Here is a 23,336-nt window from a genome sequence, read left to right on the forward strand (position 1 = left end):
TATTTGAAACCCAGACAGCAGGGTTATGCCTTATATATTATATATTTTTGTGAGTTTATCATTATTATTTAAATACTCCTTTCATTATTTATTGAAATATGTTTGTATATATTTTTAAAAAACAGGATTAATGTGTAAGCAGTTCCCTATAACCTAAGACCTGTAAAGACCTCAATTATAGCTGTTCTGACAATAAATAATCAGAGAAAAAAGCTCAACATTCACTCTCACAGTCTCTTTACAGGACATGTTCAAACTGGTGAATTAATTAGTACACACCGTGCCATTGGTCTCTAGTTAATGGGTGTGAATGAGCAAAGGACAGTGTAAATTCTCTGGTGTGCTTTCTTCACTGATATCCCGCTGCTCTGCTTAACAATTGTTCAGGGCATGAGATTAGAGCAATTACCATGGACAACCGAAGAACAAGAACAAATATCAGTAGTTCCCAGAGATGGACTGGTCATCGGGAGCACTGAGGCTTTCCCCGGTGGCCCAGTCAACTTGTTGGAAAGCCATTGAAACCAAATGTATGCACTTCATAAATATTAAAAGATTTAATAGAGACAAATTTCTTCTATACTCAGGCTAGCCCAATTAATTAATGGATTCTGACATACACAGGTAATGAAGAGTCTGTCCTCTGCACTTCAGTAACTGTCTGGTTTGGTTCAGCTACCAAATCAGAAATCAGAAGACTACAAAGGACAGTTCGGACTGCTGAGCGGATTATTTGTTTGCTCCTTCCCACCCTCCAATAACTGTACACTTCCAGAGTGAGGAAAATGGCTGTCCAAAAATCAGACCCCACTCATCCAGCCCACTACCTCTTTGAACTGTTGCCTTCTGGCCGATGCTACAGAGCACTAAGCACCAGAACCGTCAGGCACAAGAACAGTTTTTTCCCTCAGGCTATCCATCTCATGAACAGATAAACTGCCCCATTGAGCAATAATTATGGGCAATAACAAGCTTAGTCAATTATATTTATTTGACAAATCCTACCTCCTCTGAACACTACATTCTCTTGCACTATCTGTATATAACAGACTATATTGTATTTATTTATTTTATTTCTGTCTTGTATTGTTTGTGCACTTGAAGCTTCTGTCACCAAGACATATTCCTTGTATGTGTAAGCATACTTGGCAATAAAGCTCATTCTGATTCTGATTTACAGACGTGATATGAAGGTAGATATTTCAGTCACTAGAGGGAGACATTTCAATTGCATATGAAGGCCAAGGGTCCATCCACAGTATATGGAGTCACAATAGTCTCTATATTAATATCCTTACAACATCTGTTCCTTTATGTGATAGACATAGAATAAACATGAGTAAATGTCATTACTTAAATCTTGGAAAAAATAAATACATGATATTTATTAATAAAGACATCAATACAGATCGATAAATAATAACTGAATGTACAATTTGTACAAATGACATTTGTAGGAGTTATAATTGATGAAAAACTATGTTGAAAATTGCATATTAATTCAATCAAATGTAGGGTATGCAAAATCGATTACAGTCAAGGATAGGTTAAATGATAAAGCACTATATGCATTGTATCGTGCAATTATTATTCCTTACAAAATGTACTGTGTTGCAGTTTGGGGAACTGCCTACAAAAACGTACACTCATCACATTTGTATCAAATTATTTATTTGTAAAATTACATACATTGACATTTAATGACCTTGACTTGAATATAACATTGTTCAGATTATGTATAAAGCTAATCATTGTTTATTACCAAAAAAAAAATTGGGGTAAGAGACAGAGTCATTATAATATTAAAGGATTATGTATGTATTAAAAAGACACAGCAGAATGTCATGCTGGTTTGGAATGGCATGAGGGTGAGTCCATTTTTGTTATTCTTTCCTCTGGTGTTAAAATCAGTGCTCACAGCTTAATGCCTGTGTGTGGTTGTGTTAAAGTGGGAACAGAACACAATCACACTAAAAGAAATCCATCTAGAGGCAACAGGAAAGTCCTCCAGTCCAGAGGAACATTAGCGGCTCCCTGTAACATGATCACAGCACATTATGACTGACAACACTCAGTTCAGCTGTCATCTCCATGCCATATTAATTGAGCTCTTTGCTTCAAGAGACCATCTTTCTCATAATGGCAACATTAACGGCTGTTATTAATATTAACTCAGGTTTTTGAGAGGCATATCTCACTATAATACATGAACAATTTTCTTAATATCAAGATAACTCGGTCACAGTGCGATTCCTGCTGTACATGCCAGAATTGCATGAGTGCAAATGCATTTCACTACATTTACTGTCTGTTTGCCATCCTAGATAAGCCCCATTCTGGGAAGGAGAAATACAAGATGTAAGGGTTGATGTCTTGGGGAAAAAAGTGGTAACCTGCAATTGTTTCTTCAAGAATCTGTTTTTTACTTGATCTACCCAATAAAAAAAATATTTTTATTGGTATGACTTAAGCTGTCATGTTCATTTAGTTCATTAAGTCAGAAAACAGACATTCTAATAATTGGTACTGAATACCCTGAATGTGAGGTGCTTTAGATTAAAGTGCTTTCCATATGCATAAATGTAAACATTGTACTGCTGTTCCACCTCCAAAATCTGTTTAAAGATGCAGAAATAAACATATTTGTGTTTGAGCCCAAATAAAACCAACACAACTCAAATTCATTAATTTAAAGGTCTTTTTTCAAGCTAACTAGAAATTTTAGATGCAGTTACTAAATATTTTTTAGCTGGAGAGACCTCACATGCTCTTCATGACAGTCTCTCTGTCCCCTGAATCTGGGTGCAAATGAATGAAGGGAGCAGACATGCTGATGCTTGCTGGGATGACAGGAGTGATTTGTGAGTGTCTAGAGATGTCTGCTTATACATTCAAAGATAAGTAGATGACAATTAATGACTTGACACAAACCCTCGATCAGGGCCCTATTTCAAGAGCACTAAGCGCAGTACTTAGCGCAGCATGGCCATGAAGTTTTGGTACTTTTATGAAAGCATGTGCTAAATCCAGTCAAAAGTGCGTTTGGTGAATTTGTGCATGCAAAATGCGAATAGGCTGGGTCAAATACAATTTAATTCTGAGGTTCTCTGGTTATTTCACCATATGCGTCCTCTTTTAAAGTCCATTCCCTGTCAAACACCAGCAAAATAAACAAAAACAGCACATGGAAAACAGAAAATGTGTTTCTTGTCAGGATTTGGATGTAGGCTCTGTTAAATTAGAATGGAAGTATTATTAATCATATTGATCAACTGACATAAATCATGGCTAGTATTAGCAGTGACTGCATGGGCCTTCAGGTTAGGCTGGAGGGATTGTTGCTCACACTTCACTTCTTTCAGTTGATTTTCCTTAAAACACAAAACCAAACATATTTCTAAATTCAAGTTACACGTCAGACGTCTAACTTCTTCCACTGGCCCCTTTTGCAGTGACTTAAAAACCACTCAACGACAACAGGTAGAAAAATACCAATACAAATGAGATCATAGTTACAATTGTAAATATAAACATAGTAATAATAATAATAATTGAAAAATAAACCAGAAAGTTTAACGTAAAAAAGAAAGTTTAACACAAGTTTTTGTTTCATAAAACGGCTACAACAGTAATTGTCATGGACATAATTTGACGTTCCACTGTATTTTCAGAGTTTGAACATGAACTTTATTACCACTGGATTGTGGAATCTACAAACCGCAAATGCATGAACTGTGTTTAGACTTTGTGCTACAAACAGACGTGGTTCTGAAAGGTGTGTATGTATATATATATATATATATATATATATATATATATATATATATATATATATATATTTAAGGTTTCCTGAACATCTCTCCATCTGCCATTGGTCAACAGATCGTCCTGCCCAAAAGTCACACAAATGTTAAACTTATGCCAAACTTATGTTGTGCTGGCCGGTAACAAAGCAATGTTTGATAGCACCACAGTGTTTACACTTTTCAGGTAAATCAACCAATGAATGGCTTACTTATAGTTGTCTCTGCATATTAAGCTGGGGTAGGAGAAAGTATTTTAACAAGGACTTTCAATAATTTCAAAGTTTTACTCAAAATAATTACATAATGTGCAGATTTATTATTCAAATTAAATACAATTAATCGAATATATATAAAAAAAAAAAAAATCTGAGAAAGGCCCTCAAATAACAATAATTCAATATATAATGATTTAATAATTATAAAATGTTATATTTAAATAATAATAAATATATTTCAGACAATTAAAATACATTACATTACTGTGGCAGAAAGAACATTGGCTTTAGAAGGCAATATAATGTTTATTCCCGTATTATCGAACATAAGCCTATCATTGGTCTAAGGTCCACAGTAATCCATTTTGCAATTTGAATTTGACAAATTTTCCCTTAAAATAAGAGTCAATGTACACATGCGACAGACGAGCGCTTTGAGCATTTCACTGTTTGCGTTGTATTATAAATAGAGTGTTTTTTAGGTCCCTGTGTCAAGTTAAACATCTTTTAAATCTTAGGAAAAAACAAAAGTCTCAAAATTGCGCTCTATCCAAATGTGTTTGAACATACGAACACATTCTCATATTGTGCTGTCGCTAGTGTGAGTTTGGTTTGTTCTCTGTACAGCTGTGCGTTGCCTAAACAGCTGGAGTTTTTATGCTTAATTTTTAATACAATTATTTGCAATTAAAACGTTAAATGTACAGCCCTAATGTTAACATTAAAAAGTTACTCGCATCTCATTTAAGATGAATTAGGATCTATGAATGAGACTAGCATGATTTGAAGTCAGCAAAAAAGACAGATATGTCCACTCAAAACATTTAACCTCTGGTAACCATTTAATTTGTTACCCCATTGTGTCTTATAGACAAAGGCTTTATGGTTTCCTTCATAGACCGAATACTAACCTATATAATTCACAGTAACTATAATTGTACTAATTATAAAAAAGTACTTCCATTACCACAAATATATGACTGTGAATGTTACATTATCATACAAATGAATGGTAAATACATTCACAAATGGTGCCAGGCTCATATTGATAAGTCCTTCAATGTTGTTTAGAAGGAAAGATGTCCCTTTGAACATGCCTCAAAAATAAATCACTATGTTAGGTATTGTTAAAGACACTCAAATGCGAGATAGGCAACATTCACAATGTAGGAAAATAGAGAACAACTTTCTTTTTTTACTTCTAAAAAACATTTTTAAAATAATAATGTGTAACCATCAACTTTTATTAATAACATTAACAAAAATAATCATGTTATCCTGTGTAATGCTTAACAAATTTGTTAACATAGATTAAAATACACTCACCTAAAGGATTATTAGGAACACCATACTAATACTGTGTTTGACCCCCTTTCGCCTTCAGAACTGCCTTAATTCTACGTGGCATTGATTCAACAAGGTGCTGAAAGCATTCTTTAGAAACGTTGGCCCATATTGATAGGATAGCATCTTGCAGTTGATGGAGATTTGTGGGATGCACATCCAGGGCACGAAGCTCCCGTTCCACCACATCCCAAAGATTCTCTATTGGGTTGAGATCTGGTGACTGTGGGGGCCATTTTAGTACAGTGAACTCATTGTCATGTTCAAGAAACCAATTTGAAATGATTCAAGCTTTGTGACATGGTGCATTATCCTGCTGGAAGTAGCCATCAGAGGATGGGTACATGGTGGCCATAAAGGGATGGACATGGTCAGAAACATTGCTCAGGTAGGCCGTGGCATTCAAACGATGCCCAGTTGGCACTAAGGGGCCTAAAGTGTGCCAAGAAAACATCCCCCACACCATTACACCACCACCACCAGCCTGCACAGTGGTAACAAGGCATGATGGATCCATGTTCTCATTCTGTTTACACCAAATTCTGACTCTACCATCTGAATGTCTCAACAGAAATCGAGACTCATCAGACCAGGCAACATTTTTCCAGTCTTCAACTGTCCAATTTTGGTGAGCTCTTGCAAATTGTAGCCTCTTTTTCCTATTTGTAGTGGAGATGAGTGGTACCCGGTGGGGTCTTCTGCTGTTGTAGCCCATCCGCCTCAAGGTTGTGCGTGTTGTGGCTTCACAAATGCTTTGCTGCATACCTCGGTTGTAACGAGTGGTTATTTCAGGCAAAGTTGCTCTTCTATCAGCTTGAATCAGTCGGCCCATTCTCCTCTGACCTCTAGCATCAACAATGCATTTTCGCCCACAGGACTGCCGCATACTGGATGTTTTTCCCTTTTCACACCATTCTTTGTAAACCCTATAAATGGTTGTGTGTGAAAATCCCAGTAATTGAGCAGATTGTGAAATACTCAGACCGGCCCGTCTGGCACCAACAACCATGCCACGCTCAAAATTTGCTTAAATCACCTTTCTTTCCCATTCTGACATTCAGTTTGGAGTTCAGGAGATTGTCTTGACCAGGACCACACCCCTAAATGCATTGAAGCAACTGCCATGTGATTGGTTGATTAGATAATTGCATTAATGAGAAATTGAACAAGTGTTCCTAATAATCCTTTAGGTGAGTGTAGCTACACGTCACAAAACTTTAATTCATATATATTGATATTTATATTCACATTTGACTGTACATAAACTACTGATCTGTTCAGCACTATATAATGTTTATTCAATCATGTATTAATCACCTTAACAATAACAAGGGCCTTTAGTTTTAGTTAACTCTGTCATATATCTCAAATACAGCTTTATGGCAAGGGGGCTGATTTTCAATTAAAGTATTGTTTTTTGCCCAAATGTGCATCTGCCCCAATTTAAAGGGTTATTTCTCCCAAAAATGAAAATTATCCTATAATGTACTCACCCTCAAGCCTTCCTAGGTGTATATGACTTTCTTCTTTCAGCCAAACACAATCTGAGATACATAAAAATATCTCCTGGCTCTTCCAAGCTTTATAATGGGAGTGAATGGTACCTTAGATTTTGAAGCCCAAAAAAGTGCATCCATCCATCAAAAAAGTAATCCCTACGGCTCTAGTGGGTTAAAAAAGGCCTTCTGAAGCGGAGCGATGCATTTTTGTAAGAAAAATATCCATATTTATAACTTTATAAACTATAATCACTGGCTTCCAGTAACGGCCGTCACCACATTCGCAAGAGAGTCGAGTTCCAGCGTATGATGCAGAAGCACACGTTTACAGCAATGGAATACGGTGATAAGAAGTGAGTTGTTTTAGCTATACTGTATATTTGTATCAGTCTTAAAATGGTGTGTCCGTGCATCTATCCAGTCATTCCAATCGTCCATTCATGGCAGCAAACACTCTCCGCCTCTTTTGGCATCACCTCACATTTCCTGCATGAGCACCACCACGTCTCCCGTACTCTCCGTCTACCAGATTCTTTTGTTTGTGCCGCTGCTGCAGCCTCCTCCAGTTCCAGGTTGGTGTAATCCGGATCAAACAAATAGGGCTGGGCAAAAAACTCAATCTCCTCTTCTCTTGTATCGAAATCTTGCAACATTTATCTTTAAAAATCCTCGTTGTTGTCTTCAAATTCATGACCGGCATTTTGTTTTTCTCTATCCTCTGCGCTTCCGCATTCGTCACTTCTCACAGGAGCTTATGCTACGCCTACGTCATACACCGGAACTCAACTCTCTTGTTAACGCAAGGCTGTTACCGGAAGCCACTGATTATGGTTTATAAAGTTATAAATATGGATATTGTTCTTACAAAAGACATTTCAGAAGGCCTTTATTAACCCCCTGAAGCCGTATGGATTACGGTTTTGATGGATGGATGCGCTTTTTTGGGCTTCAAAATCTAAGGTACCATTTACTCCCATTATAAAGCTTGGAAGAGCCAGTACATTTTTTTATATAAACTCAGATTGTGTTTGGCTGAAAGAAGAAAGTCATATACACCTAGGATAGCTTGAGAGTAAGTAAATGATGGGATAATTTAAATTTTTGTGTGAACTAACCCTTTAGCGCTTGTTAAGTTATTTTAATTATTCTATTGCTCACATGTTCTGAATTCAGTGTCTTGAAGACTTGCAAATCTTGTCATAGACTTCAGGAAATGCATCTCTACAGTCAAGTTGCTGTCTGAGTTTATGATATAATGTGCCATCGAACATCTCCCAGAATTCCTGTCACTCCATGTACACATCAGCGTAAAGCATCTGGAATCTAGAGACAGAGGAAATCATAATGCTTGTGTTACACAATACCATTTCACAATCTGAATATGTTGAAATTTAGGGCAGATTTTTAAGTACTGCTGTTTGTGAACATGGTCCAAACAAACAATTGACAGATTAAAACAAACCCATGAACTTCTCTGACAAACTTCTCCAGCTGGCGTGTGGAAGCGTTGGCCTCAAAATGTTTGACTTTGGGCTCCCCATATGCTCCGATATCAACGTACAATTCTTCTTTATCTCCTTTAGGATGCACCATTCCAGGCTTGTTGGGCAGAATGAAGGGACACAGCCAAAGAGGATACACCTACAACACAAATAAAAACTAAATTTCTCGATGGAGCTCTAATAACTTGAGATTAATGCAATGTAATTCCGGTAAATATAAGGGAAAGCTGTTCTTGTTTTTTTTTTTTACGTTAAAAGGTTTATTTTAGGGATTCATTATGCGTTGTGTGACCATACCAATATTGGCTAAAATTTGAGTTTTTCAAATTAGTGTTGGTCTGATTTGGCTGATACTAGAAACAGATACCATCTTATTATGGGATGTTTTTTCCAATTCAAACAGCATTTCTTTATATCATGTCTCAAAACAGTTTTCCATCATTTCTACTGTATATAACTGATTATTATCAATCCCTATATTAGATTTAAAATAAATACAGTGGTGGGAAAAAGTATGTGAACCCTTTGGAATCAGCTGGTTTACTTCATTAATTGGTGTAATAGGTAAGGTGGGAAAGAAGGAAGCAGGAACCGGTTGAACAGTCAACGTAAAGTTTAATATCAAACCCAAAATAAAACAAACATAAACAAACACACACACACACACACACACATGCAGTGCAGCCGCATGCATTGATCTTCCTTTGGCAGCAATAACCTCAACCAAGCATTTCCTGTAGCTGTGGACTAAACCTGTACAAGGTTCAGAAGGAATTTTGGACCATTCTTACTTACAGAACTGCTTCAGCTCATCCATATTCTTAGGATGTCTGGTGTGAACGGCTCTCTTGAGGTCATTCCACAGCATCTCTACTGGGTTAAGGTCAGGGCTCTGGCTGGACTCTCTAAAAGGTGTTTTTTTTTTTTAAGCCATTCTTTAGTGGATTTACTTTTATGTTTAGGGTCACTGTCCCGCTTCATCAGCACATCCACCCTGACATCTTGATAACCTTGGGAATACATTTTTCCCTTGACAATGGGTCTAGGCACCGAAGCAGCCCCAAATCACGGACACTCATGAACAAAGATGTTAGCCAGCTCCAATGATTCCTTCAAGTCTGTAGCTGTCATTCTTTTTTACCTCATTGAGCATTCTGTGGTGTGCCCTTTGCGTAATCTTGGCTGGACGGCCACTTCTAGGGAGAGTAGCCACAGTATTAAATCGTCTCCATTTATAGACAATTTGTCTAACTGTGCACAGATGATTATCCAAGCTCCAGCTTTATGCAACGCAAAAATACTGAGATCTCTTTTTTGTGAGACATGGTCCACATCAGAAAATGCTTGTTTTGAACAGTAAACTCAAAATGTGTAAGTCCTTTTTATAAGTCAAAGTAGCTCTAACCCACACCTCCAATCTCATTTCATTAACTGGATGACAGGTTTGCCAACTCCTGACTCTAATTAGCTTATGTTGATGACATTAGCCTAGGGGTTCACATACTTTTCCAACCTACACTGTGAAGGTTTGAATAATGTATTCACTATGTACAAGGACAATAAAATACAATAATTGTTCATTATTGTAACTTAGATGAAACCAGATTTTCAGACAGATTTATACATAAATGCAGGTAATCCCAAAGGGTTCACATACTTTTTCTTGCCGCTGTAAATAAAAAATAAAAAATAAAAAAACAGCATATATTTCTGTATCAGCCATGAAAATTATTATCAGTTTTCTGTATCAGACAGAATTTATACACATCTTTAGTTTGTGTGTATTGTTATTTTAATACATTTTCAGCGTGTGTGTGTGTGTGTGTGTGTTTGAGTCCCTCACATGTATGTCATCATGGAAGCGTACAATGGCGCTCTTGATGTGCTTCATAGGGACCAGCATGTCCTGCACTACATGGTGCTGCTCATACAGTTTGCGGATGGTCTCTCCTTGAGTGAGCTTCAACAGGGAGATCTTTGGGGGAACCATCCAGCCAAAAACATACCTAAACAATGGATTATTCCCAAATAGAATGATGTCCTGAAAACCACATATATATATAATATAATATTTATAAGAGTTTTGTGGCTTTTAGCCAATGTCAGTTAGCTTTGAAGCCATCTATATGCTATTATTATGCTAAAAGTTGACTGTAAAGTTTTCAGTCTTTTTTCTTTCATTTGGGAAAACAGACCAAAAATATTGGTGACTCATCTTGTGTCCTATCAAATGCCTTTTAGAATGAGAATGTCCCTCCCCCAAATATGACATGCAACTTTATTTGAAGTAGCAAATCATGGTTCATGGCTGAGACATCCAGGAAGGGGGGGGTCATTTTCATATTTACCGCAGGAAAGTCCTGTTTCAATAGGAAATACATCAACACAAGAAAGAAACTGTAGGTCTGAGTTCAAAAATGGATGACCTCTGATGAATAAGTAAAAGAAAGGAAATGGTCTGACGAATCAATAGTTTCACTATTAGTGTATATGTACGCCATTTGTCATGATCAAAATGGTCATGTTTTAAAGACAAAGTACACTCCTTCTCCAACCATCGACCATCTGAGCAATAACTACATTCTTTATTGAGTACCATGAGAATGGGATAGCTAATCAACAGGCCATTTATATTTTCCAGTAACTAATGGCATGATATGGTGCTTTACTGAATAAGTGTCCTCAAAACTGTGTGTAAGGATGTGAGTAAGTGAGTGAGTGAGTGAGAAAGAGAGAAAGAGAGAAAGACGTGGCCTGAATAAGATGGAAGCCAATGTCTCTTTAACTATGCATTATTGAACAAGTGAACAATCCTAAAGCTAATGGAACCCATAGAGAAGGGAGTGTCTGTCCCACTAAGTGTCTCAAAATCTGAGCAAGATACACTTTAAATCCCCACAACAAACCAAAGCCAAATTGAAAGTAGAACTCTGCAACAACAGGCTGTTTTAATAGGAGCCCTATACCATGCCACAAACATAAAGCAAATATACATAAAAAACAAACATGGACAATTTCAGCACTGTTTGTAAATGCAGTATTTCAGAGTAATTTACCTGCAATTCCCAGAAGATACTGCGGGTGTGTCTGTGGTAGTAGTGTCTGAGAGGAATGTACTCCACTGCAACACAGTTCTCTTTGAGGAACCCCTCCACATGTTTGAAGAACCATGGCTTATAATAGCAACCTATACAGTTGGTCTATTAGACATAAAGAAAGACAGAGAGAAAGAGAAAATGCATGATTATAAGGGCTGTCAATTTAACACACTAATTTAGTACAATTCCAATAAAATAAAATCAAAGCACTTTATTGTCACACAACCATGTACACAAGTGCAACAGTGGGTGAAAGTCTTGGGTGCAGTTCCGAGCAACACAGCAGTCATGACAGTGATGAGACATATACCAATTTACAATAAACATCAGATTTACACAACACAATTTACATATCTAATATACACATAATTACTCCCAACACAATATACAATATAAATAGTATATATAAAATATACTGTAGGTTTTATTGTACTGTATAGTCACTCAGGCTGTCGGTTGATAGTCAGTTGCCAGTGTGTTGTTAAGAGAGAATATAATTTATGACGGTCCAGTGTGAGATTAATAAAGTGCAGAGCTGATGTAAATTGATCGTGAGAGATCAAGAGTTCAAAAGTCTGATTGCTTGGGGGAAGAAGCTTTTTGCTGTTTCATCATTGTCAGGATCAGACCTACCACCGTTGTATCATCAGCAAACTTAATGATGGAATTGGAGCTGTGTGTTGCCACACAGTCAAGTGTGTACAGGGAATACAGGAGTGGGCTGAGGACACAGCCCTGCAGGGCTCCAGTGTTAAGGGTCAGTGATGAGGAGATGTTGCTGCCCATTCTAACCACCTGGAGTCTGCCTGACAGAAAGTCCAGGATCCAGCTGCACAGCAAGCAGTTTAAGCCCAGAGCCCGGAGTTTCTCATCAAGCTTGGAGGGCACTATGGTGTTGAATGCGGAGCTGTAGTCTATAATCAGAATTCTCATATATGTGTTCCTTTTTTCCAGGTGGGAGAGAGCAGTGTGTATTGTAGATTCAATGGCATCATCAGCGGAGCATTTGTTGCGGTAGACGTCCAGTGAGGCAGGCAGTACAGAGCAGATGTGATCTCTGATTAGCCTCTCAAAGCATTTGCTGATGATGGGGGTCAGAGCAACAGGAAGCCAGTAATTTAAGCAAGTGATTTTGGATTGCTTTGGTAAAGGTACAATGGTGGACATTATAAAGCATGTGGGGACAACAGATAAGGAGAGGGAAGGGTTGAAAATGTCCGTAAAAAAACCTGCCAGTTTGTTCGCGCACACTCTGATGAAGCAGCCAGGAATGCCGCCTGGACCAGCGGCTTTACAGATATTCACCAATGGGCAGGATCGGGTTACATTCGCTACAGAAACGGAGTGTGAACTAACCTCTGTAGCTTCGGCCGCAAGATATCTTTCTGCGAGGGCGGTGTTATTTCCCTCGAAACGAGCATAAAAATTATTAAGCTCATCTGGGAGAGAGGCAGCGGTGTTCAAGGTGGAGTTTTTATTCCCTTTGAAATCTGTGATGATATGAATTTCCTGCCACATGGTTCTAGAGTCGGTGGTGTTGTACTGTCCTTCAATCTTGTCCCTGTACTGGTGTTTGGCTGCTCTGTTAGTTTTGCGGAGGGCATAACTGGTATGTTTATGCTTCTCCATGTTCCCGGAATTAAAAGCATTATGTGCCGCACAAACATCGCTTTGCTCAAGATATTTTGCCATATGCAATTAAATGCAATTCATTTGATTAATTAATCAGCATATTATATAATTAATTCACTACATTTTTAATCAGTTTATTGCCCTAATGGTTTTCAGTTGTAAACATTTTCATCAAACTTGTACATTAACAGAATATTCATTATCACCTTGCCAGGCTCTGCATCATCCGTCAATGTGCTAGTCATGATCACGGCCTCGTCCCGAGAGTACTGCAGTCCCTCCACAAACTGGTTCTCCTTATTGACTGATTCCTCTGCAAACTTCTTGCAGATAGCGTCCAAGCCCCGTATGGGTTCATAGCGTAGCTTCACCCATTTCCGAGCTGGAATGATCCGGATCTCTGCTGCCACCAGGAACCCCAGAGTGCCACAGCTCCAGGGAACCGCATAGAACAGGTCAGGGTTTTCTTTCTGTGAGCAGGCAATACAAATATGACAAAATTAAAAACATAATTCTATTGCATTAAATAAATGCATGCATGTCAATACATAAAGACATTTACATCCTAGTTACTGGGTCTGTATCTGCAATTATTTTTAAAGGAATATTTCACTCAGAAATAAAATAAATAATGCATTTTAATTTAAACCTTGTGTAATACCTTTCTAAAAATAACCAAACAAATAATGATGATTAAATTATGGCTTGAGTGAAGACTTATTATAAATTTGCAAACTCAATGATTTGGACAAGCAAACACATCACGTCAGGATCCTGTCACCTTGGACAGTCATGTTTGTTGGTTGGTGACGGGATCCTGACATCCATGTTCTGTGTTTGTGTTGAGCACATCCTTATGATTGTGTTCATTTGCCATGTGCTCTTCTGTCTTGTCATTTGTGTTTAGTGCGAGCGCATGCTTCCGTCAGGATTGTCTGCCAAGTGCTCTCCTGTCTCACTTCTTGGCCCAGCCTCCTGGTTACCTTGTTATTAGTTAATTTGCCTCATCTGCCTTCCCTCATTACCCTCCTGATTTCCTTCCCTATTTAATCTCCTTGTGTTTTCTGTCCTGTGCCAGTTTGTTGTTGGTTGCCAAAGGTATGTGTGGATCAGTGGGGATTTATTTAAGACTGCAAGGGAAGCTCAGCTTCCCCTATAATGTCAAAAAAATAAGGGTCAAATATGTACTATTGTGTAAACAATTTATTGACTAAAAATGCGTTAGAACACGTTCATCTCGAAGACGAGTTCGTTCAGAATCAGCTACATTACATATAGCAGGTCGGCTGACTCGATTTACTTCTCATACATTCCCGTAGCGTCAGTGCATTTCCTGTTGAAGCCGAGCGTCCATTGACTTCAATGGGGCTGCTCTGAACAGTTTTTTCAGTGCTCGAAAATAGACGGTCATTGGATAAATGCTGCGATTATGTCCCGCCCACGGACGCTCAGCATCTCTGGGGGTGAATGAGGAGTGGGCTGGCCGGACTCCGGGCTTCAGCGTGATGATTGGAGGATCTGTCGAAAGACTGCATCTCCTTTTGATTGACAGCGAATCTGTACTATAAGAAGTCACTGAAACTATTTCGCGCTCAGTCCCATCGCGGATTTCTCAAGTGTAGTCGAAAGACAAACTGCTGCAACCTACTTCTTTATATTTGTTTGGCGAAATTGCTAGTCAATTTGCATAATACATTTCACACAATTATACACCACATTCCTTGTTTCAGTTTTACCAAGTTTAATATATTTTGTTTTAGATCGTTCGTTCGTTCGTTCGTTCGTTCATTCGTTCGTTCATTCATTCATTCATTCATACAGTAGGCTAGGCTAGCGTCGTACGGGTGAAACTGCGCACGATGGCAGACGGTGCTAATATTGTCGACCTGATTTTGGCGAAGCCATTTGAAAGTCTTCCTTACGAGGAAAAAATTAGAATTAAACAGCAGGGCAGATCAACACCTAAGATTGATTTAGTGCAAAAAATAGGGTAAATAAGTTTATTATGTAGGCTGAAAATGAGCTTCCCCTCTTTGAAAGACCAGCAGCCGCCACTGGTGTGGATGGTCGTGTCGGTCTGTGTTCCTGGAGATTCCTATTTGGAGCCTGGTCCTCAAGGCTCCCCTTCTTCAGCCCTGCCACTGAATTCCTACAAGTTGCGGAAATGTGTTTTTCCCTTGGGGGGTATTTTCTGTTTGTATAGTTTATTTTGTGATTATTATTAAAGCTCATCCTTACCCTGCACTTGAGTCCTCGCCTCTCTAACCCATATCTTGATTTGTGATATTAACAGAATTTAGTATTACATGTATGTGATGCCAAACATAAGTCTGTGTGTGCAGCTTATTACATATCTCAGTTACAAAAAACAAACCTCATTGCAATGGACCAGACTTCCATCAGCCAACACCAGCTCATAGGCCACACAAATGTGCTGAAACAGGCCATATATATGAGATGAAGATTCAATGCCCGTTCCCATAACTAGCCCACCTGAAAGAAACATGACACACCACTTTTTATATATATTTATAACATTGGTAATTCTATGACAATTCCAAAAAAAGTATGATAGTTTTTTTTAACATTCAATAAATCTTAGTCTTTCTTTACTGTGACAGGCAAAGACATATAGACAACAAGAGTCCAAAATGAATAAACTCCAAGATGCAGTTTATTGTGCAACCAAAATCCCAATAATAACAAGAAATGTAAAAATATATGTTTTAACAATGAACAAGCCCTAGCCCGGTACACCGAACGGCACCATTAGGATTCTAATTGCCGCTGGTCTGTTTTCTAGTTCAAGTCTTTATAAGAAATTTCCAATACGAGCATTCCAGATGGAGAACAACAAACATTTTAAGTGTTTGTTGGAGTAAAAATTAGTTTAGGTTCAACTTGTGCAGTTGTTGACTATGACAACAACTAGAAGTAGTTAATGATATCAACATTACTAACCTCGGTTCATAGCTTCATGTCATTCACCCACTCCTTAAACTTTGACTAGTGAGGCACAGTCAAAAGAAGCAGATCACAACTCTCTAAAGTATCAGCACTATGGAGCCAAAACATTTTCTTGACTATTTTTACAAATTGAATACACTAAACATCACATTCTCCACTAAGAACATACACATCACAATGCGAATGAAAACACCATCCCCTAGAATAAAAAATGGCTAATGTTATGAATCTTCCACTTTCAAGAAATAGGTGGACATAAACACAATTTTGTCCTTTTCTCTAGGGAAAATGTCAGTCAAAATCAACAAGAACATTAACATGAACTTATGATTAATGTATATGTACAGTACTTAACAAGAAAACCTCTTTGAAGCACTATTTATTAATTACCTACTCTAAAAAATGACCCATATCAACCAGAGTCCGATGTTAAGGTGAGCCTACAAGCTTAGTATAAAATAACGCGGCAGTCCCATAGACTTTCTATGGGTATTTCAGTGGCTAGGAGACAAGAAGCTGTTTTTTTTAATGGATGTCTATGGAGGAGATGCTTCATTGTGCTGAATAAACTGCTTTTGTGAGGAAAAAGCTCATCACTTAATGAACTGACCCCCTGAAAGCTAATCTTTGTCATGTTTTAAGGCCTGTTCACACCATATCCGTGAATATTTTGCGAGACGAACATGAAACCTGAAACAAAAAACGATTTCACTCCTGTACAGTAGGTGCCGCTGTTGTTATACCAGTCTCCTTCCTGCATCTTCAGCTGTTAGAGATTAATAGAATGAACGCTGTTAATTAATTTATTTATCTCATTTGGCATAACTATTTCATTATGATATTTCCATGGTGTTGATGCATTTTGAGGAGTATTTCATCGGTTTTCTAAATAAATATAAAGTTCTGTGCATATTTTAGGCACTTAAGATGTTTCACAAAACATTTGTCTTAAGATAGTTATTTAATCCAGGTGGCAGAGGACGAATCTCAGTTGCCTCCGCATCTGAGATGTCAATCTGCGCATCTTATCACGTGGCTTGTTGAGCACATTGCCGAGGAGACATAGCACGTGGATTCCATTCTCCGCGGAATCCACGAACAACCACACACCCACCGAGAGCGAACCACATTATAGCGACCATGACGAGGTTACCCCATGTGACTCTACCCTCCCTGGCAACTGGGACAATTTGGTTGTTTAGGAGACCTGGCTGGAGTCAATCAGCATGCCCTGGATTCAAACTCATGACTCTAGGGGTGGTAGTCAGCATTTTACTTGCTGAGCTACCCAGGCCCCTTTATTTTTATGTATTTAATTTTCAGTATCAGCTGCACGTCCAATGCCAGTGTTTGCCAGTTTATTTGCACCACCAACACACTAGATTGAATAGCTGCAGCGACTGACAAAAATCTCATTGGTTAGTCAGTTTTCATCGCAGTTTGAAAAAAAAAAATAAAAAAATCGGAACACACTCTATAAAAAAAAAAAACTTTTTATTATTGGAGGACAATTTGACAGACTCAGTATGAAAAGGACCACAGGAATCCATTGTTATGTACAAAACACATAACGAGGGACAAACATAACTGCAAGGTACTGCAACAGGCAGGAAGAGTCAAAAGTCCAAATAGCTGACCTTTGATACAGGGGCACAACTTAGCAAAACTTAGGCAAAACTGCTCATTTAGAAATTATATTGTACAAAGCTAGTTTTTTGATACCTAAAGTTTCCATGATATAGGAATCAATACATGTGGCCAGAAATATCTCTTATCAACCAACACTCTGCAAACACAACACACATTTCCCTTGTCTTATTACAAAGTACTGTGTCTCTGCAGACAAACAAATGAATTTGAAGGAGCACTCTTTTCTGGGATCTATAAACACTTTCAGCAATAGGACCCATATCCGTCCTAATCTAATCTACCTCATTGAAATAGGGACTATGCTCATCTATAACCTAATTAGCAGCAGCTTCTGATGCACCACACACAACATACAGTATCGATTAGGAGAGAATGTTATGCTCGATTTAAACAAAGGGAATATCTGCAAGTGCTTCGAGACATTAAACAAATCTCTTGCGAGGGATTTAGAAAGAGAGGGAGAGATTGGAAAGGAGAGGGACGACTTAATCGGGTTAGAGATGACATACAGTCTTCATCTAAATAGAGAGAAGGGTTACAGTGTTCTGAATGTGGGCCTCTAGAAAATTTTCAAATGTTTCTAGATCAATGTTTCTCAAGGTGTGGGGTGTGTCCCATGGAGACAGCCCAAACTTTCAAATCTTGTTCATTTTTCAGCATATTCAAACCTGGCACTTATATGCATGAGAACTAATGAAGTTTGTGCACCATTTCGTCTTCTCCTTTTAATCTTTCCTCATGTGTCCCAGCCATTACTCATGTGCAGCAGAATTTGCTATTTATTTATTCATTTTGAAGAAATTACTTATTTTTACAACATGGTAACAATTACAGGTTGTTGTAAAATTACAGGACCTGTGCATTTTTCAATGAAGATTGTAACTTTAACAGTAGAAAGTGAAAGAACACATGTAGTTTTCATTGTTATTTTCAATTAAAACCAGTTGTGGTTATTCAACAGAAAATGTCACATAAAGCTGAAAGAAAATGCAAATTTTTTAACATAACTTCACTGCTAACAATGTTGAGTCCTCTATGTTAAATTTCCTGCGTTTTTAAGTACTTTATGTATAAGATAATTTAGATAAAAAGCATCTGCTACTGTAAATGAAAGATTACGAATAATATATTTTTTATAGAGCTGTCGATTTAACACGTTATTTCAGTACGATTCATTTTACAAATAACGTGTTAAAAAATGTACGCAATTAATCGCATGCCCCCGGACCATAATAAGGAAGATTCCTCAGAAATGCAAACTTGTAGTACCACCTGTTTACTCCAGAGGGCAGTAAGTGAAATTTCAGCTGTATGAGCAATGCACAGTTTATACAGTGAAGAAAACACTTCAGTAGGCAGAAACACACAAACATACGTTACATTCTTGCATTCAAAACACTCGAAGGAGTGCAAATGCGATCTAAGGGATCTCAAGATGTGTTTAAAAATTGAGTATTAAACTATATTTAACTTGACACAGTGACCTAAACATTTTATGTTTCTGACGCAACACACCCGAGACGTCTAACGTAGTGTAAATTGACAGGCCCTTAAACAAGCCCTCATAATAAATCTCCAACTGATTGACAAAATCACTTGTGAAATGGATTGCTGTGAACTGTATGCCAATGATTGGCTTATGATCAATAATATGGTAGTAAACAATACACTGAATTCTAAAGCCTCTTTTTGTGTCTTATCAATGATTAACTCTTCTGCTACAAGAATGTAAAGCATTTTAATTATCTGAATATATATATATATATATATATATATATATATATATATATATATATATATATATATATATATATTAAATATTTAAAGATAACTATGTATAATTATATATTGATATGAATATGTTTAATCATTATATATTGAATTATTGTTATATGAGGGGCTTTCTCAGCAAATATTTGTACATGTGATTAATCAATCGGGACACCATGTAATTAATTCAATTAAAAATTGTAATCGATTGACAGCCCTACATTTTTATTATTATTATTCAACATAATTTAGTGCCAGTACCAGGCAAATAGGCGATTAGTTTAAGATGGGGTGTGTGAAGGTTTTTGTCATTTCAGAATGGCTCTGAACAAAGATTACCTTAAAGGAATAGTTCACCCAAAAATTAAAGTTCTCTCATCATTTACTCACCCTCATGTCATCCCAGATGTGTATGACTGAATGCAAACAAAGATTTTTAGATGAATATTTCAGCTCTGTAGGTCCGCACAATGCAAGTGAATGATGATCAGAACTTTGAAGTTAAAAAAGCACATAAATACAGCATAAATGTAATCCAAACAACACCAGTGGTTAAATCTATACAGTATCTTCAGAAGTGATATATGTGGGGGTTAGAAACAGATCAATATTTAAGCAATTTCTTACTGTAAATTCTGCTTCCTGCCCATTAGGTGGCAATATGCAAGAAGAATGTGAATTGCAAAAACAAAAGGAAGAATGTGAAAGCGAAATTGGAGATTTATAGTAAAAAGAGGACTTAAATATTGATCTGTTTCTCACCCACACTAATATCACTTCCGAAGACATGGATTTGACCACTGGAGTCATATGGATTACTTTTATGCTGCCTTTATATGCTTTTGGACCTTCAAAGTTCAGGTCACTGTTTGCTTGCATTGTATGGACCTACAGAGCTGAGATATTCTTCTAAACATCTTCATTTGTGTTCAGTAGAAGAAACAAATTCATACACATACTGGATGGCAAGAGAGAATTTTCAATTTAGGGTGAACTATTCCTTTAACTGTCAGTGAAGTTCAGTTTAATCTCTTGACTTACAGCAGCCACTAGTCCAGTACAACAGAAACACAACAAGCAAGGTACAGCTACTGTTCACACTGACAAAATGCAATGCGATACTGCAGATGTTGTAGGATTTTATATTATGAATTGCTCATGTTTTGAATAAAAGCATCTACTAAATGACTTAATGTAAATTTTAAAAAGGGGTGTGACAAAAAAAAACTGATCTAGGTGCATTTTACTTCATGCCACATTAATGAACTTTTGTCTTATTAGAGACCTGGTTACAAACATGCATAACTCAACTTCATAGACTGCTTTTAATCCACAATAAATGTTTTGCATAAAACCATCTGGCAAATGAATAAATGTTAATGTGTATATCCATCCATTGCATGCTGTATGGATAAGAGACATTTGTTTCATGTGCTCTCTCACAACCTACCTATTGTAAGGTCATCAAGCTCAGGCAACACAGGCAATGTCCAGCCAATAGAGTTGAGTAGAGCAGTCACTTGACCCATGTTAGCTAAAGGTTCCACACGGACCACCTAAAAAAAACTGTGAAGGTAAATTAAATGCACTTTTATATGAATATATTTACATTTAATTCAAAATTAATTCTAAGAATACTTTTTCAATACATTTTGAAATTATTTATAAAAAAAATGTATTAAAAAAAAAGCATATAGAGCCACAATGACATCAGCCACCTCTCGCTTTGTGTCCACCTCCAGGATGTCCATCATGTTAATCATGATGTTCTTGTGTGTCTTCTTGTATTTTCCCACCCTGAGAGAGACAGTCAGCCATCCAGGGCGACCTGTGCACATATGTTTCTTTCCTCCCACTTTTCTCCATTCTCGCACCTGGAAAAATGAAATGTTGTTTTTAATAGCATTGCACTGCATGCATTTATGCCTATGCAGAATGCATTGTTTCCCACTGATCCTGCATAAACTATTCTAAACAAATATTATTTTACAGTATGCATCACTATGATACCTTAAACTTAAACTTCTGCACAACAATGGAACGTGTTGCACTTTGACATGCATGTTTAAAGTAATGTGAAAATACTGACAGAGTGCATGCGAGTTGAGGTTGTGCTGTTACCTGTCTCTGAACGTCTCTGACCCGCTGGTCGTGCTGCTTGGGCGCTGAGCACATCTTGAAGATCATCCACGCGCGCAGGTAATAGTACACATCAAAGATGACAGATAAAGGTAGGAGAAAGAGACAAACGAAGATCCATCTCTGGTGAACTATCACGTACTCCAAGCCCTTCACTTTTATCCATATTAAAAACAGAACAATTAGCCCACCCAAATATAACAAAGGGTCCATTTTGACAACTTTTTAATCGCGAGACGTCAAAATAGCAAATTACTAATTCTTGATGCTTGTCTTTGATTTTGGAAATCCTTTTTGTGTGTGTGTCTTTACAACAGACGAAAATAAAAACGCATTCCCGTCTGGACCGATAAACTAGTATGCTATTTCTCGTATTCCTCGTGCGCTGATTTTCCCCTTTGCCAGCGGTCGATTTGACATCTACATCTCTCATTCTTTTTTAACGTGCACAGGTGGACTTCGAAGCCCCTCCCCTAACACGCGGCGATTGGCCAATGGCGCGTCAATACAAAAGACGCCAGTGGTTGCGTAAAGTCTCTTCAGCCAATCACAAGGAAGAAACCCCGTCACACCATTGACTATGAGCGAAAGGATCATTATTGTCAGAGATGACTTAGAAGAGACGGGCCACTTCTCTTGAAATGAATGGGAGAAATTGTTTCAATTGTTCCAAGCTCAGCCAAGGAGCTTTGAGCGCCTAACGATCAACGGATGTAGAAAATAAGCCCCTCCTTACAGTTAAAAGAGCAAATCACCTTTTAGATACATACTACAGACAACGCCTTTCAATCAACTCTAGAATGCGCATGCATTCACAAATCACAATTTATGATTCCAGCATTGTCGTATTTTATTGTTGATTTGAAATATGTTATCTGACCGTGAGTTGCATTTTCATGACTGGAAGTAGCGTCCCGGGAGCGTTCCAAAGATGGCCGACAGTGAATTGACTTGCTAGAAAGACTTTGTTATAATGCAGCAGGCACATCACAACACTGCAGTTACACACAACGTGTGTGATACTTAACTGACAAACTTTTTAAACAGCTTGACTGGCAAAATAATCTTAGATTCTCTCACATTGATTTAGGCTACTACGAATGTATTTATCAGCTGGGTTTTCGTTTCAACCAACCAATTCTCAAAGGAAAATTTATTTTTTTAAATGTCAGGAATCACCATGTAAAACAAATAAGGAGATTATGACATAATAACTCGTATTTAAAGTCATGTCAATACGCGATCTGGCCAATAGACGGCTCTTTGTTGGGGCGTGAACTGTAATGATGCTCATCATCATAGAGGAGTTTGACAGCGCAGCGCTCGCGCTCATTGACAGCTGTTAAATGGACTGAACCTGATGCTCCAGAGCAACTCAGCGCTTCGATCAAGTAACGGGAGTCTATGTGTTTGATTTGTCAGGGGTTGAAAATGCTTAAGTGCGTCATTTTAATTATAGTAGAATATTCTAATATATAACTAGATACTAGTAGTGCCTAAATCAATATATGAAAGTATTAACAGTCATATAATGCGTATATTGTGACATCAAGGACATGCAATTTCCCTCAATGCAGACTCACTCGTCGTTTGAGGAACTTTATTCACGCTGGAGTCTCGATATCCTGAAGCTAGACGATGCGCGCTGAACCTTCCAGATAGAGAAAGGCTCGTCCAGATTGCATGAGTTTTCACTATGCCTTCCCTTCATCAA

The 23,336-nt window shown here is 37.7% G+C and overlaps 1 pseudogene; it reads right to left on the bottom strand.

Annotated features, from left to right (window-relative positions):
* Nucleotides 1-1,933: 1,933 nt before the first annotated feature.
* LOC127622303 (delta(24)-sterol reductase-like) lies at nt 1,934-22,029 on the bottom strand (annotated as a pseudogene).
* Nucleotides 22,030-23,336: the final 1,307 nt, after the last annotated feature.

The sequence above is a fragment of the Xyrauchen texanus genome, chromosome 28 (genome assembly GCF_025860055.1).
Source record: "Xyrauchen texanus isolate HMW12.3.18 chromosome 28, RBS_HiC_50CHRs, whole genome shotgun sequence".
NCBI lineage: Eukaryota > Metazoa > Chordata > Actinopteri > Cypriniformes > Catostomidae > Xyrauchen > Xyrauchen texanus.